The sequence below is a fragment of the Tamandua tetradactyla genome, chromosome 6 (assembly GCF_023851605.1).
Source record: "Tamandua tetradactyla isolate mTamTet1 chromosome 6, mTamTet1.pri, whole genome shotgun sequence".
NCBI classification, from domain to species: Eukaryota; Metazoa; Chordata; class Mammalia; order Pilosa; family Myrmecophagidae; genus Tamandua; species Tamandua tetradactyla.
In genome coordinates, this window is record NC_135332.1 from 104,041,728 (window position 1) to 104,058,929 (window position 17,202).

General features: G+C 41.5%; 1 protein-coding gene across 7 annotated transcripts in view; it reads left to right on the forward strand.

Moving 5' to 3' along the window:
• Window positions 1–17,202, forward strand: part of CHD7 (chromodomain helicase DNA binding protein 7) — a 197,471-nt gene that overhangs the window by 49,447 nt on the left and 130,822 nt on the right. For 2 of the 7 annotated variants that reach the window (XM_077166841.1, XM_077166845.1), the window contains exon 1: window positions 10,954–11,184. The exons of 2 other annotated variants lie outside the window; for them this stretch is intronic. The gene's annotated coding sequence lies outside the window, so the exon portion shown is untranslated. Of the gene's footprint in view, window positions 1–10,953; window positions 11,185–17,202 lie in introns of those variants that run through there. 3 more of the 7 variants (XM_077166846.1, XM_077166847.1, XM_077166844.1) reach the window with 2 other exon arrangements.

A 17,202-nucleotide genomic window follows, 5' to 3' on the forward strand; every position in this document is an offset into this window, starting at 1 on the left:
GGTTTTCTCCACACCCTTCTCCCAACCCAAAGAAACCCTGCTTCTTTTTGTGTCCCAGACTCAGAATCCTGCTGGTCGCCATGCATTCTCCTTCCTTCTCCTCCACAGCCCCATCTGAAACCAGGTCAGATGGTTGAGTAGTTCTCCTCCTGAGTATCTCTCACTCCTTGCTGCACTGTTGTCTCTTACCTGGAAGAGCCTTCTCTCTGGGGTTCCTGGCCCCAGTCTTGTGTACCCTTCCTACCTCTCCTGATCCATGACTCACATTTTAGTGTGAGTGATTTTTTGTGAAATGTGCAACTCTCTAAGTTGCACATTTATAAGTTGACGCAAATAAGGAAGATGGGTGTGGATGCAAATAGGTAACTAGACCTGGAGGTGCTTTCATTCTGGTGGCTTCCAAGGGCTGAGTGGGGGGCTCTAAGTTGCATAGCCTGAAAATTTTGGTGTGACTTCTCAATGAATCAAAATAAATTAGAGGACCTTTTATGACCTGGCCTTGCATATAAGCTGGGCTGAGAAATTTGTAGACATGTGTGTGTATTCTGCTTCCCTGAGCTTCAGGGATGGATGCTCCCATCTCCCTAAGCTCCTCCCCCTCCAGTCCCCTTTTCCTTTTCTCTTTAGGTCTCAGCTGAGACAGTCCTTTAGAGACCAGCACACTCTTTTGACCTTGTATCATGATGAAAATGTGCTGTCCTTGCTGTATCCAGATATCTGTGTTCAGTATTTGGTAGCTATTAGTCACATCTGGCTGTTGAGCACCTGAAATGTGGTTTGTGTGACTGAGGACCAGAATTTGTTTCATTTTATTTTAATTAAATTTCAGTAGCCACATGCGGTTAATGGCTGCTGGGAGGGGTGTCTGTGAATTCCCCTAAGTGCTACTCTCATCTCCCCCAGAGACTCCCGGAGGACATCACAGCAGTGATAGTACAGGAAGGGCCAAAAGGCATACTAAAAACAAATCTAGAGCTCAAAGCATGTTTGGATGTAGACTTAATTATATAGTAATTTGGAAAAAGGGCTTTATTAAAGGATGACTTGATTTATCAAGAACCAATTGTTTCAGCATTTTCAAATGTTTCAGCATTTTAGCCTAGACTAACATCTGAAATGCTTAGGTATAATCTGTGAACTTCAGGGACTAGGAAAATTTTATTAGCCAAAGTTTATTTCCGCGTTTTATTGTCAGTAAGTGCCAGACAATGCTATAGTATTAAATGATTCTAGATACTGGATTGTTAGCAAATAAAAGAGGTGAGAAAATAGCATGTAGAGAAATTTGGACTTTATATACTTAATGCATTTATTTTTTTGTGCTTACCAGAGGATAGGTGGAAGGTAAAGCAGGGAGAAGTGATCACGGGGAATTTGGGGCCTTTTTCTGGAAGCATCCCAGGGTAACTTGCTCCGGTCAAAGCTGGCTGTGAAGGCTGCAGCTGGTCATTGCACAAGCAGGCAGTTGTAAAGCTAGGAAAGGCTGACCAGTGTGCTCTTCTCCTTTAAAGGGCACCATATCAGCTATGCTTGGTGAGTGGATTGTGGTAGATATGGACGATGCTTTAATTCTAACCCTCTACCCAACACCCTTTCCCTACCTTGTCTGAATAAAATTTTCAGAAGGCCATGCAGCTCTGTTTTAGTGGCTAGAGGTGTGTGTGTATGTGTCTGTGTCTTTGTATGTGTGGGGGTGTTAGAAATTTAGTAAGAGGTTATATAATAGCTTATTCGCCATAAACTGGGTCTAGCACTGGGGATATAAAGTGATGGATATAAAATGCAGGGTCTCCCTTGATGTGCTTCCCTAACTGGGGACACTGGGCACATTTGTAGAGAGATAACGGGGACATCTCAGTGGGGCGTGATAAAAGAAATACAGACTGTACACAAATGAACCTTTAAACAGGACATTGTTTATTGAAGAAAAATATGGAGAAATGGAAAAGATTCTTTCAAAAGTAAAGTAACAGAAAATTTAAATTCATTCTACAGAAGAATCAGACTTGATCATACCCAGTGTCTATGCAGCCATTAAAAATTATGTGGCTACTGATGATGTATGTAAAATCTCAAATAACAAATGGTATTTCAGAGCTTTACACATAGGTCTCTCACCATGTGAGGATGGCTGAGCTTTAGCACCAAGGAACTTGGCAGTTGAATCCACAAGGTCTTGACACATGACTAGAGTGGAGCACAGAGTGAGTGTATGATTTTGAAATAGAAAATTGAGCTGTGTGTTCTTCCTAGATATAAGACACAGTTGGGAGATGTAGTGTAGGCAGTACAATATTCCATTAGATGAGCCACTTTGATTTGCACCTGGCATCCTTAAGGCTATTTTAAAAAACCCAAGATATGGTCGTCAAAGCCGCTGCTCTGTAAGGGTGCAAAACTCTGAGTAGCATCAATAAGAGACCTTTGTTTATAATCTTTAGAATTGTTTTATAGGAATAATTGAGGCTGTTTCCAAATCATTTCTGAGAAATGGACCCAAAGTGTAAGACCTGACTTTGGTATGTTTAGCAACATAGACGTAATAGATATGAGAGAGGAAACTTAAAATGTGGGTAAGAGTAACTATGATGTAAATACTGTTCATAATGAAATATAATTATTTAGATTTCTTTATCTGGATCATATTTTATTAGCTGTTGATATAAAGTTGTTACACTCTGTTAAAACCAGGAAGATGGTGAGATCAACAGTCTTGAGGCCATAGTAAACTCCCTATTTGAAACATCAGTAGGTGTCTGGTTCTTCTTATATTCTCTGATTAAACCAAACACAAAATTAAATTATATGCCTTCATAGGTAGCCTTAAACAAATTTGGTCATCTTCATTATGCAAAACAAATGTCGTCTCTGGTAGTAGCTCATCATCTCGCCATATCTTTTTGTAAAAATCAGTTAGGGTATTTTTGTTTTTATTGAATGCAGTTATAATGTGTACCATTAAAATCACGTTTTAGAACTGTATATTATGTTGTTGGAAAATGATCCTGAAATATAAACAAGGATATTCACCCTTAAGTGCAGTTATCCAGTTCAGGAAACTTAACGTTGATAGAAAGCTTACTGTCTGTATTCCATTTTTTTTCTTATGTCCCAATAATGTTCCTTTGAGCGTTTTCTCCTCCCTTGTTAGATCCCATCCAGGATCATGAATTGCATTTAGCTGTCATTGTCTCTTTAGTTGCTCTTTATTTGTCTTCATTTTTTTATTAATTGCGGGAACATACATACAGCATAAACTTTCCCTGCTCAGACACTCCTAAGCATGCCATTCAGTGGGCTTAATCATACAACATTGTAGCACCCTCACCACCTTCTGCTTTTAAAACTTTCTCATCTCTCCAAACAGAAACCCTACACCCTATTATTCAGTAACTTCCCACCCTGAGCAACCTGTACTCTAATTTCTGTCCCTATGAACTTATATATTCTCCAATGTTTTCTTTGCAGTTACAGTGGGGCTTAAATTTAACACCCTAAATCTGTAACAATCTCATTTGCTTTGATACCAGTGTAACTTCAGTAGCATACAAATATGATCCTGTACCCCTCCGCCACTCACTTTATGTAGTTCTTGGCACAAATTATGTGTTTATGCATTATGAGTCCAAAGCCACTGATTTTATTTTATGCATTTGCCTTTTAGGTTCCTGTAGGAAGTAAAATGTGGAGTTCAAAACCAAAATTACAGTAGCCTTGGCATTTATATTTACCCCCGTGTTTACCCACACTGGAGATCTTTATGTTTTCATGTGGCTTTGATTTATTGTCTGTTGTCCTTTCCCCTTTGACCTGCACAACTCTCTTTAGCATCTCTCACATGGCCCATCTAGAGGTGATGAGCTCCCTTAGCGTTTTTTATCTGGGAATGTCTTAAACTCTTCCTCAGATTTGAAACACAGTTTTACCAGATATAGAATTCTAGGCTGGCATTTTTTTTTTTTTTTTTTTTTTTTTTTTTGCAGGCAGCACTTTATGTCTTCCCACTGCCTTCTTTGCCTCCAAGGAGAAATTAACACTTCACCCTGGTGGGGCCCCCTTGTACAGGCATGTTGCTCCTCTCTTGTGGCATTCAGAATTTTCTGTGTCTTTGGCATTTATGGCATGGGTCTGTTTGTTTTTATTTTGTTTGGAGTTTGTTGAGCATCTTGGATCTCTTGATTCATGTATTTCATTAAATTTGGGAAGTTTTCAGACATTAATTTTTTAATTTTTTGAATATTCTCTCTGTCCCTTTCTTTCTTCTTTTTTCTTTCTGGGACCTCACAGTTATTTTCTTGATTTCCTTTAGTTGTTTACCCATGTTTTCTTACTCATTGATGATTTTTAATGCTTTGCTCTTCTCTTTTGCCTGGGCCATAGCTTCCTGTTTCTTTGAGTGTTTTGTAATCTTTTGTTGAAACCTGGGTATTTTGATATTTTGATGTGTTATCGCTGGAATTTAGATTCTGAAGCATCTGTTCCTTAAAACATATCCAGCTAGACTTTCCTTGAATACCCAGGAGCTTACAGTAAAAAAAAAAAAAAAAAAGGAAAAGAAGAAAACACCTTCAGGGCTTGCCCATACAATGAGTTTAGAAAATAGCTTAGGCCCAAGCATAGGGGCCTCCCTGATGTTTTCTGTGCATGCGTCTTGTCTTGGGCATGTGCATGTGGCCCTAGGAATTCCCTGTTTACATGTGTATGAATGTCCCCTCTTCCCTAGGAAATGGTTTCTTCACAGCTCCAGGAACTGAACTGAATGTCCTACAGCCAGCAATCCCTTGCCTCAGGCAGCAGGACCTGACTGCTCCCCCACAGCATTCTGTAGGAAAGCTAAGTTCTGGGATGGTGAGTCCCTCAGGCCATCACCAGACAGGTTGAGCCAGACATACATGCTCCCAGTATGTGCATGAGGGTTACTGCGCCCTTCAGAATCAGGACCAGGGATCCTCACTGGGAGCGGGGCCCAGCCCTGTAGCTTGCTGGGGAGGGGTGGGGAAGGGGCCACCCAGCAGAGCCTACCGCTTTTTTTCTTTGTTTTTTTTTTTCTTTTGCATGGGCAGGCACTGGGAATTGAACGCGGGTTTTTGGCATGGCAGGCGCGAACTTTGCCTGCTGAGCCACCGTGGCCTGCCCCAGAGCCTACTGCTTTTGAGTGGGCTTTTTCTTAATTTGGCACTCACCCTGTTACTGCAGCCCTTTAACTGTTTCTGCAGTTTCAAGAAAGATGTTTCTTGCTGGTTGTTCAGAGGTTCTGTGGGATGAGAGTCCTGAAGCATCTCATTCCTCATATATCTTTTCTTATATAATGAACTCTTTTGCGTGCTGGCTTAAGGTGAGTTTAAAATTGATCTATGATGGCTATGGACACTATATGGAAATGTGTAACTGCATAATTGGAATCCTATTTCAGACTGAAATATCCAGTTTGCCAGCAAGTTAGAATAATATCCTTAGTGCCAGGAATCTTGTACACTCTATATGTATAAACCATTGGGTGAGCAAATGATTTTTAGGGGAAAAATGTGAGACAGAAGCAGGTCATTTCCTTCAGCTTTTGATGATGTAGATTAGTGTACTGGGGTATTGAAATAAAAAAAGAATTGGTTTCAGACTGTCTTACAGTTTTTTTTTTTTAAACTGACTTAGCTTATGAATTAATTTACTTAGAGTAGTATAAATGATATTTCATAAAAGTAGTTTCCCCCATATTGCACAGCTCATTGGGCAAAGGAAACCCAGGAGATTGCTGGGGATTGAGTAGAAAGACCAGGAGATAAATTGAGCCTTTGCTGAAGATGCAGGAAAATTAAAAATTAAATATACAGAGTTTGTTGATAAAACCTTGGTCTTTTATGGTATTCATATATGAATGAGGACATTTAATTTGGCCAAAAGATATACCAAGCAAATTTAGTGGCATGCAATTGTTTTGATTTTGCTGGCATTGTAGGACCTACTTGCATTTTATGATAAAAGTATAGAAAAAAATGTTTCCAACTTTGTTTGAAATGATTGAGATAATGGCTGTGAATGTGTTTACTATATATTCCATCCTGAATTCCCTTTCGTTCACCAAATATAATTTACTGGGAGTAAAAATGTATTGTGGTAGCCATCAAATAAGTTACATTTGTCTTCTTCCTTCTTTTTTTCCCTATAGATTTGCCTTTTTGTGATTCCATACAGTTTTCCAAAATATTTTCTCTAATACCGTCTACAAAACGTTCTTAAAGCTCCTTTGTGGTTCTGTTTCAGTTTTATATTGCTCACTTCCCTGATAGAAATTTAAATTATTATAATTCCTGTGTATTCCTCTTTTGCATGAACTATGGGTGCCTCACCGAGCACGGGCCTTAGAGAACCCTGCAGCTTGCAGTGGTGACCTCTGCCCTTGGTGTCCTATGACAGAGAGCCCGGCTAGGAGCTCAGGTTTATTCATGATGGATAAAGTTCCCTCCCATCCCATATGCTCTCTAGCAAAGAGAAGGGGGAAATTATCTTCATCTACAGTGTTGCCAAAGGTTTCTCTCTTTTTTAAGGTGAAGAATATTGATAGTTAATGTTTGCTAGAGAACGCTGTTTACACCCTTTCTCTACGAGCGATTTAAATGAGGCAGGATTGGGTGCAGTTTTAAGCTACCCCTGGAATATCAAAGGGATAATCTTTTCTCCTTTTCTAGATCCTTTCAAAGTGCAGAACAATGTAGAAATTGCCAGATCCAGTTAGTCAGTGGCAACTGCAGTATGCATGCAAAAAAACATGGTTTTTAGACAAGGGCATTTAGCAGAGTTTGGTGTCTTATTGGTGCCTTAGTGTATTGTCTTGCTCTCTGGTCCCTAGACTCCACTTCCCTCCGGACTCCCTTCGCTTCAGTGGGATTTGCTGTTACCCAGCGATCTCCTGGCACAGATGCTGGTGTAGCCCCTGCTGCTTCCTCCTACTTTGCTCTCCCTTTTAGCAGACTTGACGTCATCTTCAGTGGAGGGGGGAGGGGCATGTCGAGTCAGTAGCTAGAAATAAGTCTAGAATGAGTGAGAAGATTTTCTAATGGTGATATTTTATTAAACTAACCGTTGGCCTTCATGGAATAACCAAATCGTGTTTGTTTAAAAATTCTATTATGTCTTTTTTTTTTTAAACTTTTTTTATTGTATTGTATAACATACAGACAAAGTAGAGAAAGAAAAAAGCAATAGTTTTCAAAGCACTCTTCAACAAGTAGTTACAGGACAAATCAGAGTTTGTCATGGGCTACCATACCATGATTTCAGATTTTTCCTTCTAAGCTTCTGCAGAACATTGGAGGCTAGAAGGAATAAATATTTTCTTATCATCACAATTGACTTTTTTTCTTTTCTTGTGTGAAAAATAACATATATATGAAAAAGCAATAAATTTCAAAGCACAGCACAACAATCCCATGATGTTTTCACACTATCCAGATATACTAGTGACCACCAATTTTTGTAAAATTTATATTACTTTTCCATCAGTCTGCAATGTAAGCACCCTTGCCAGGTGGGTTGAAATACATCTTTTGGAAATGTATTTGATTAGGAAATTTAAATTTTCCCATCACAAACAACTTATTTTTAAATTTTCCATTTATTTTTCTCTGGCTCTGGCTCTTTGCTTTCCCTTCCTCCATAGTAAAATGAACTAGGACAGGAGTAAAAGATAATGTATTTTTATCTCCATATATGCGGTTATGATACATAGATAGATAAGTATTTTGATACATATTTGTCCTCATTGATCTTCTGCAATAAATGTTGAGTATTTTAAGGTGTTACTAAAGCATGTGCCGGCCTCTTGCCGGATCACTGTATGTTGTTTTCAGGAAGGAGCATGTGCTAGCTGGGATTTCCTGGACTCTGGGCAGGATGGCAGGTTTGCCTGCAGCTTGCACAGGCTTAGCATGCTGGCCTTCTTGGTGGGCTTAGTCTTCGAAGGGGTTAATTTCTGGCAACAGTATTTGAATGTTGAACTGCAGGGTGTAAAGGTTCCAAAGGGCAGAGATTTCCATGATTTTGTGCTTTAGTGGCACGACTTATGCCTGTGAGCATATGCTCCTCCTTTTGACCATTAAAAGAAATGCTGAGCGCTGTGAGCCTGTACATGGTAGAAGTTGTTAAATGTGTGCTATCACAGTAGTGCCTTGAAATGAAGCATATTAGTCCCTGGCACTATTATGTTAAAAAAAAAATCATCTTTATCTGAAAGGCAGCTCTTGCTATCCAGACTCCTCAAAGTTATGTGGAAATAACTGAAAGATTTTTGCAAGAAACCTGTGAAACAGTGTGTTATGTAACATGGCATTAGATATTAATGTTAATTTTTTTTGTTGTCTTTGCAAAAATGATGGGCAAAGCAGATGGTCTTACCTTAAGAATTAAATGACCTGTAGATGCCCACTCCTTGTGAACCATTACAGACTAAGATTTTTAAACCATTATAGACTAACGGCTATGTGTAATTTGTTGGATGGTGTCATCATTGCTTCTTTGTCAGTAATGAATGCCAAGCTAACTTTCTTTACATATAAGATGAGGTATCATTGTATGATTTGCTTTGTAAACCCTTGGGATGGTGCCATATGCTGTTGATTATTCCTTCCTATAGTAACTGAATGGTCAGCCCATGCTGGGTGATGTGCCCCACTCTCTAGGCTCTCAGGCTTAAGAGCAGGGCTCCATAGCTGCCACCTGGACAGGAGTCACCTGGGCCCTGTTTCTTAAGATGCAGACGCTGGTTCCGTGGGTCTGGGCTGGGTGAAATTCTACATCTCTCACTGGCTTCCAGGGAACACCAGAGTCCCTGACTCAGGAACCCACTTCAGATACCAAGACTGTTCTCTCAAGAGAGAAGCCAGCAAGCAAACACGAAAAGTAGATTGTGTTTGGGCTTCTGTGGCTCTGGCCTCTGGTGTGGTAGTGACACTGGGGAAGGATGCCCCTGGCGTCAGCCTCAGGAGGGGAGGCGGGGGGCCGAGGGGGCAGCCCTAGGTGGTGGGTACTGAAAGAGATGAAAAAGCAGCCAGACCCTATGCAGGGGGAGGGTGGGTGGGGGTGTCATGTAAGGCCAGTGAGAGGGGTAAGGCCAGGCAGCAGGTGTGGACAAGGAAAGGCACCTAGGCAGGCGGAGAAGGTCATCTTCGCTTCAGTGAGTGCCTCCTGGGGCAGAAGGAAGGTGGTCTGGGCCATCGAAGGGCTCCAGGTACAAAGTGAAGCCCCTGAACTTGATACTGAAATCTATAGGAAGACCCATATCCGAATCAGAAGAGACACGTGATCCGGTTTGTGCTTGGAGGGTGGTTTAGTGACCAGGGAGAACGTGTGGAACTGGACTCTGGAGAGCCAGGCAGACCTGGCACGATCTGTTCTTCAGGAAACTGTGAAGGCTGGTGGGTATCTCGGGAAGCTGCCTGAGAGGAGGGGGTAGAATCAGCACGTGTGGGCACTGCCTGAATGTGGGCAAGTAGTTGGTGCGGGGCCACCTGGGTTTTGCAAACCACGGAACACCCCACTCACTGAGTGTTTTTTTTTAATGAATGAATGGTGCATACAGAGCTGGTGGGTGGTTGGAAGGGATGCCAGCTTTTGCCCAGTCTTCAGAAAGGCCAGAGGCAGCCTGTGGAGACCGACCAGCTGCCTGGGGAAGGCTGGGCCACCCTAGACCATTCTACTTGGGCATAGTTTTCCCGATAAAAATACTGTTTTCAATTAATACCAGCAAAATTGGAGAGTACTTAGTGATAGAAATGAAAGCCAAATGGAATTTGTTTTTGGGGGGAGTTTAAAAAAATATATTAGAGCCATTATGAGATTACAGAATATAAATGCAACTCTTATTACTTTTTTCTGGCTTTATTTTTAGCTTGGTGCCTGGACTAACAGACCTCCTGAAGGACTTTGCATCCTTTTTTTTTCCTTTCCACTTTCCTCTTTTTATTTTTACATCTTTTTTTCCCCACAGTAAAAAATAGTGACTTTGCCATTCCTATGTAGTTCTTTTTGGTTGTGAAAATGAAGACTGCTAATACTTTATTAAAGGGCAAAAACAATATAGCAATTATAAAATGAAACGGTTTATGGAATTAATTATTCCTAATTAATTTGAATTGTATATAGTTGATAATTATTCCTAATATCGTGAACAGTATTAAGAAATAGGAATACAAGTCACATACTACATAAAGAAGACATTTTATAGGTTGAAAATGTAATTAATAACATGAGCATATGATATTTGGGAGGAATGTCATAAATCTCATGACAAAGGGGCAGTTACGGACTTGATTAAAAAAAGGCTTTAAGGGAATTCTCATTTCTAGGCAGGAGAAAATACTTCTCATGGGAGAGGATTGCTCCTATTTCCTGTGGTCTCTGTCTAAGGAGAGATATTTATTGATGGAATTTCCCATCGTGAAGGGGGATGTTCTGTATCCACTTTGTCCGGGATAGTAGCCTCAGGTGGCTGCCGAGCCCTGGAAATGCGGCTGGTGCGACGGAGGAACTGCATCTGCAGTTTTATTTCGTTTAATTTACATCGCGACCTGTGCGTGGTGGCCTCCGTGGTGGACTGGCCCGTTGAGCACTTGAGGTTTGTCTCGTTTAATTTGCATCGCGACCTGTGCGCGGTGGCGTCCGTGCTGGACTGGCCCGTTGAGCACTCTAGTTTCGTCTCGTTTAATTTGCATCGCGACTTGTGCGCGGTGGCGTCCGTGCTGGACTGGCCCGTTGAGCACTCGAGTTTCGTCTCGTTTAATTTACATCGCGACCTGTGCGCGGTGGCGTCCGTGCTGGACTGGCCCGTTGAGCACTCGAGTTTCGTCTCGTTTAATTTGCATCGCGACCTGTGCGCGGTGGCGTCCGTGCTGGACTGGCCCGTTGAGCACTCGAGTTTTGTCTCGTTTAATTTACATCGCGACCTGCGCGCGGTGGCGTCCGTGCTGGACTGGCCGTTGAGCACCGCCCCCGCTTTCTGGTTGGGGGAAGACTGTGCTCAGGCCAGGGCCTGCAGGGCGGCCTCTGGCTCACGCGGTAACTCGAGGCACTTCCTGCTTCTTTATCTGGGGCCCTGCCGGCCGGGTAGGAGCCTCCTCCTGGCTTTCCTCTTCCCCAAGCGGCTGCCGGGATGGAGGAAGGGTTGGCCGTCCGCGCGCTCCGTGGTCTAGCCAGGTACTCGTATCGCTCTGAGCTCAGCAGAGCTGGCGCCTTAACGGTCCGCGTGTTCACCCACACCGAATTCACCCGTCAGCTTGTGGGTCCTTTCCTCTCGGTACGGTCTGGCCGCGCGGTGGGCGAAAGGGTTCTCCCAGGTGGAGCTGGACGCGCGGTGGTGTGTGCTGACCCAGGCCCCATGGCTTCGCCCCGCCCGGGCAGGCATCATCCGAGTCATGTCCACCGCATGTCTTCGGAGGAAAGGACCCGAGCGGAGCTGCAGGAGAAGGGTTAAAAATCAAGCTGGTCTTCAGAACGTGATAGGCAAGCTCCCTGTTACTTCCCACGTGGCTGGATATTTATGGAAGACGTTTCTTTTGGATGCCATTTTACCTACCCAATTGGGTGAAAAGAGGTTGAGCTAGAGGAAAAATTTTGCATGTGAAAGGTCTTTTGTGTCCACCTTTTTCCTCCCTAAATTTCCAGTCCACACCTGAAACAAAAAAAGGCTGCGTGTCACCATGAGACCAGGTTAACAGTCAGCTACAAAAATTCCACCCTGCTCTGAGAACAGCGTAATAAAGAATGGTTGATTTACGCTTCAGGAGGTTCGAAATTTGCTTAAAATTATTATCTAGTTTAAAACTGCTTATTTTGTCCCGTGCCCTTTGCTTTCAGATATCTCTGGTTCTCTTTGTGCCGTTCATTTGTGTGCATCCATTTTCCTCCTGCTGTTTCCCAATAACTGGAGTCAGTAGCCTCCGTTTGCTGCTATGTGCTTGCTTCCTAAAAGTTATATATAGAATAATCTAAAAAAAATTTGAATGGAAACTTTCTTCTATTTGGTGTGCTAACCCATTGTTTCAGTGACTTATCTCTGAATAAAATGGACCCAGCTTGAACTTTTACTTTAGTTCTTAATAATAAACTGCCATTTAATCTACATATACTTTTCTCTTTCATCTCTGGAAATTGTTTCTCATGAATGTACTTTGTACCAGTGTTTACTCCACTCAGTCTATAAAAGGGTTTTCTTGTCTGTTAAATGAAAAGGGGTTTGGATTAGATAGTCTCCAAAGTGCTTGCCAGGTCTAAGGTTTTTGTAATTGCTTTCATGGTCCATCTCTATAGCTTGGAGAATTTGTTAATTGAGAAGCCTCGAAGTGCCTCTTTCCCACTCCCCAAACAGATGCATCTTCTGAACTACTGTTCTTCTCATTTCTGGAAATAATCGCCAATGGAGTGCTGTAGTGGAAACCTAAATTATTACGTCTTCATTTACTGTATAGTACACTTATTGTTTATAATACTGTTTACTATATATCATCACACATAGTTAAAACACTTGTCATAATGAATTATCAATGAATATTATATCAAATGGTATCCTAAATTTTTAAACAATAACCCCTGAATCTCGGTTCTTATTTAAAAGTTCATCGTTTTCAGTGATAATACAGAAGATTGTTCGCTCCATGAGGACAAGAGGGAATTTTGCTTGTCTGAGTTCAGTGACTTATCTCCACACCCTCTCTGCTGCCTGGATCATAAGGGGCTCAGGAAGTTTATTTTGAATGAAGGAACATGATTTGAGATTTAATTTTGATTTAAAGCCAAATCAAGTGCAAATATAGCTTGAATATTTATTAGCCAGATGATAATTACGAGAATTATTTGATGCCCCTGCTAACTTGTATTTCTGTTTCTTCTTTTTTTTTTTTAACTATTTTTTAATGTACAATATAACATATATACAAAGCAAAGAAAGAAAAAAGCAGTAGTTTTCAAAGCACTTTTCAACAGGTAGTAACAGGACAGTTCCCAGAGTTTGTCTTGGGCTACCATACCATCATCTCAGATTTTTCCTTCTAGCTGCTCGAGAACATTGGAGGCTAGAAGAAATATATATATATGTACGTATATTTTATCATCACTTTTTTTTGAAAAATAGCATATATACAAAAAAGCAGTAAATTTCAATGCACAGTGCAACAGTTAGTTGTAGAACAGATTTCACAGTTTGGTATGCGTTATAATTTCAACATTTTAGGTTTTTTACTTCTAGCTGCTCTAATATATTGGGGACTAAAGAAATATCAATATAATGATTCAGTAGTCATACTCATTTGTTAAACGCTACCTTCTCTGTATAATTCTACCATCACCTTTGCTCTTTCTCCCACACTTTAAGGATATTTGGGCTATGCCCATTCTAACTTTTTCATGTTGGAAGGGGCTGTCAGTAATAAGGGATAGGGAGATGAAACTAGCTCATGTTCTGGAAAGGCTGGGCCTTCCAGGTTTCAGGGCCTATCTGGAGGTGGTAAGTTTTTGGAAAGTTATCCTAGTGCATGGAACCTTTGTAGAATCTTATATATTGCCCTAGGTATTCTTTAGGATTGACTGGAATGATTTTGGTTGGGGGTTGGTAAGTTATGATAGGTAGAAATGTCTAATTGGAGTTTGCATAGGAGCAACCTCCAGATTAGCCTCTTGACTCTATTTGAACTCTCTCTGCCGCATACCTTATTTGTTACACTTCTGTTCCCCCTTTTGGTCAGGATGGCATTGTTAATCCCATGGTGCCAGGGCCAGGCTCCTTCCTGGGAGTCACCTCCTACGCTGCCAGGGAGACTTTTCACCTATGGATGTCATATTCTTCCTAGGGGGGAAGGCAATGATTTTACTTGCAGAGTTGGATTTAGAGAGTTTATTTCTTCTTTTAAACAATTTATAACTGGGTTGCCCAATAGATTAACCACGAGTCATATGTATCCGTTTCAATTAAAATGTGACTAATCAGTGGTTATGTGGGTGGTGCTGTGGTAGAATGCTTGCCTTCCATGCAGGAGACCTGGGTTCAATTCCTGGACCATATACCTTAAAAGAAAAAAAAAAGTGTGGCTAATCCAAATTGTGATGTACTGTGCCAGGTTTTGAAAATTTACCACCAAACAATTTAAATTATCTCAGGAATTTTTGTTGTATGTCCAAATGATAATATTTTAGATATACTGGTGTAAAGGAAAACATTATTAAATTGATTTTCTTTTTTGGGTTACTTTTTTTTAAACTTTTTTTTATTGTATAGTATACATATATACAAAGCAAAGAAATAAAGCAATAGTTTTCAAAGTACTCTTCAATAAGTAGTTATAGGACAGATCCCAGGGTTTGTCATGGGCTACCATATGAGCCTCTCATATTTTTCTTCCTAGGTGCTTCAAAATATAGGAGGTAAGAGAGCTTAAATATTTTTTTACCATCACAATTGACTTTTTTCCTTCTTTTTTTGTGTGAAAAATAACATATATACAAAAAAAATGACATACAAAAAAGCTGTAAATTTCAAAGCACTGCACCACATGTAGTTGTAGAACATATTTCAGAGTTTGACATTGGTTACAATTCCACAATTTTAGGTTTTTACTTCTAGCTACTCTAAAATGCTGGAGACTAAAAGAGATATCAGTTTAATGATTCACCATTCATATTCATTTATTAAAACCTATCTTCTCTGTATAACTCCACCATCACCTTTGATCTTCCCATCCCTCTCTATACGGGTGTTTGGTCTATGACCATTCTAACTTTTTCACATGGGAAGGGTCTGTCACTAATATGGGGAAGGAACTCTCTGATGTTCTGGAGAGGCTGGGCTAGGTTTCAGGATTCATCTGGACCAGGAACCCATCTGGAGTTTGTAGGTTTCTGGAAAGTTACTCTACTGCACGGAACCCTTGTGGAATCTTGTAAATTGCCCCAGGTGTTCTTTAAGGTTGGCTAGAATGGTCCTGTTTGGGGGTTGGCAGGTTATGATAGGTAACAATGTCTAACTGAAGCTTGTATAAGAGCAACCTCCAGAGTAGCCTCTCGACTGTATTTGAACTCTCTCTGCCACTGATACTTTATTAATTAATAAAGTGTAATTACACTTCTTTTCCCCCTTTTGGTCAGGATGGAATTGTTGATCCCACCATGCCAGGTCTGGATTCATCCCTGGGAGTCATCTCCCATGTTGCTTGGGTTCCTTTTTAAACGTGGCCACGGCCACTAGAAGATTTTTCAGTTACACAGTGGCTCCCATTTGTGGCTCAGGTGATATCTCTCGAACGGTGCTGATCTAGACATGGAAAACGTATATATATTGAATGTAGAAAAGGGAGAAGCTTTCAAAAAAGCTTTAAATTATCTTTAAATTATCTTTCTTACAGAAACACAAAATTACATGTTGCAGCTGTGACTTGGGAAAGTGAGTGCTCAGATGCTCTTGGTGAAATTAATACCCAAATAAATTAATTAGTTTAGCCCAAATCAGAAATATGTAATGCAACTTCCGGATGGATTCCTGGCAAAGTTGTCAGCTGTGTCTTGAGGTCAGGAAAGGGGCAGGGGAGCAGTGACAGCCACCAGCACGTGAGTGGGTGCTAATGACAGCCAAAAGCCACAGCTTTTCCCCATCTCGCCCCGGGATCACTTGCACGTGGTAGCAGTGAGGTGGGTGGCGTGCTCGCTCAGTGCCACGGCATGTGGGCTGCCTCCCTGCTGTCATTTTCCTCCCGTTGGGGAGGGGGTTTTTAGTGGGAAGGGCTCGGGAACCTGAAGGAAGAGGAACAAAATCCAAGTGTCAGAGACGATTATTCTCAGCTAGTTTTCTGTTTTGTCCCTTCCCTTGCCTGTGGGCAGCTTCTCCCACCTCTGCCTTCTGCTTCTGCTCAGCATTAAGCTGGTAGGAAATAAGAACCGACTCCATTGCCACTTCTCCCAGCGGGCCGTGCTTGGGCCGCTGGGGCCAGTTGGCTTCTGGCAGGTGGGTCATGCGGAGCCCCGGCCATGCTGTGCTCCAGGCACCGCTTCCCGAGCACTCCCGGGACCCCCAGGCAGCCAGCTGCTTTCCTCTGTGCCACTCGGTGAGCCTTGTAGGATGAAACTGTTATCGTATAAAACAAGGACATCAAGGACATCTAAGTAGACATTATTTTCCTCAAGCTAATTTGTAAGGTTATTTTGGTAAGTGGCTAGTTGGCATGGCCGGTTTAATCTATTATCAAGTCCATTCCAGTCTCTGCTTCCTTGAAAGCTAGAATGGGCCTTAAATAAATGAGTCCTGACTGCTTAGGCTTTTTAGGAGTATATTCAATTTGGAAATATTTGTTGGATTTGGCGCTAGCGACTTCTACTTCTCTTTATTCTGGATTTTAAAGTAGGAGTGTAGCAAAGCAGCATGTTTTCACACAAAACTGCTTTCATGCTCACCTTGTTTTCACCCATTTGACCTCTTGTTTGGGGAGAAACTGGATCAGAAAATTCATAGCAGTTAGCAGCTGAGTGAGGAGACCTTTGGCTTCAGTAGACAGCTGTCACCTGGAAACTGCAGACCTGGAGGCCCTCTCTGGTTCTCTGCCTGTGCTTCTGACAGCGAACAGGAATGTTGTTTACATTCTCTGTAAGCAGAATCCTCCCCTTGTTAGGAATATGCTAGAAAAGGGCAAGCACAAACTGAATTTTCATCCATCTAGCGGGTGTGTTCTCTGCAGCGTCGGATGGCCCCATTGTTCATTCATTCTGCACATGCTCATGGAGAAGTGTGTAAGGAGAATTTATGACTGAGCCTGTTTATAACATCACTTCAGAAATTCTTCAACAAGATACTGTTTTTGCAAGTGGGCCAGTCTTCACACAGTGCTTAATGTGCATGTAAAAGAGAACAGAAAAAAAAAAAACCTGAGTTAAATTCCAAAGATATTTAAGATTTCAGTCATTTTTTTCCCTCTATGTGAATTAGTTCTGTATTAGGTTGTTGATTTAATTAGCACTCAACAGAAACACTGACCTATTTTGATGATGGAAGCATTCTTTGGATTATTTTAATCTGACATGAAATCTGCTAGGAACTGTTTCAGTAAAAGGTGGAGTCCCAGAAACGATGTATGTGATGTGCCGCAGACTCAGAGGCCCATGTGCATCACCTTTTCTCCCTGCTTGCTTAAGTCCCGCCCTGATTGAAAAGGGTTTAAGGCAATGTGACGGCTGCGT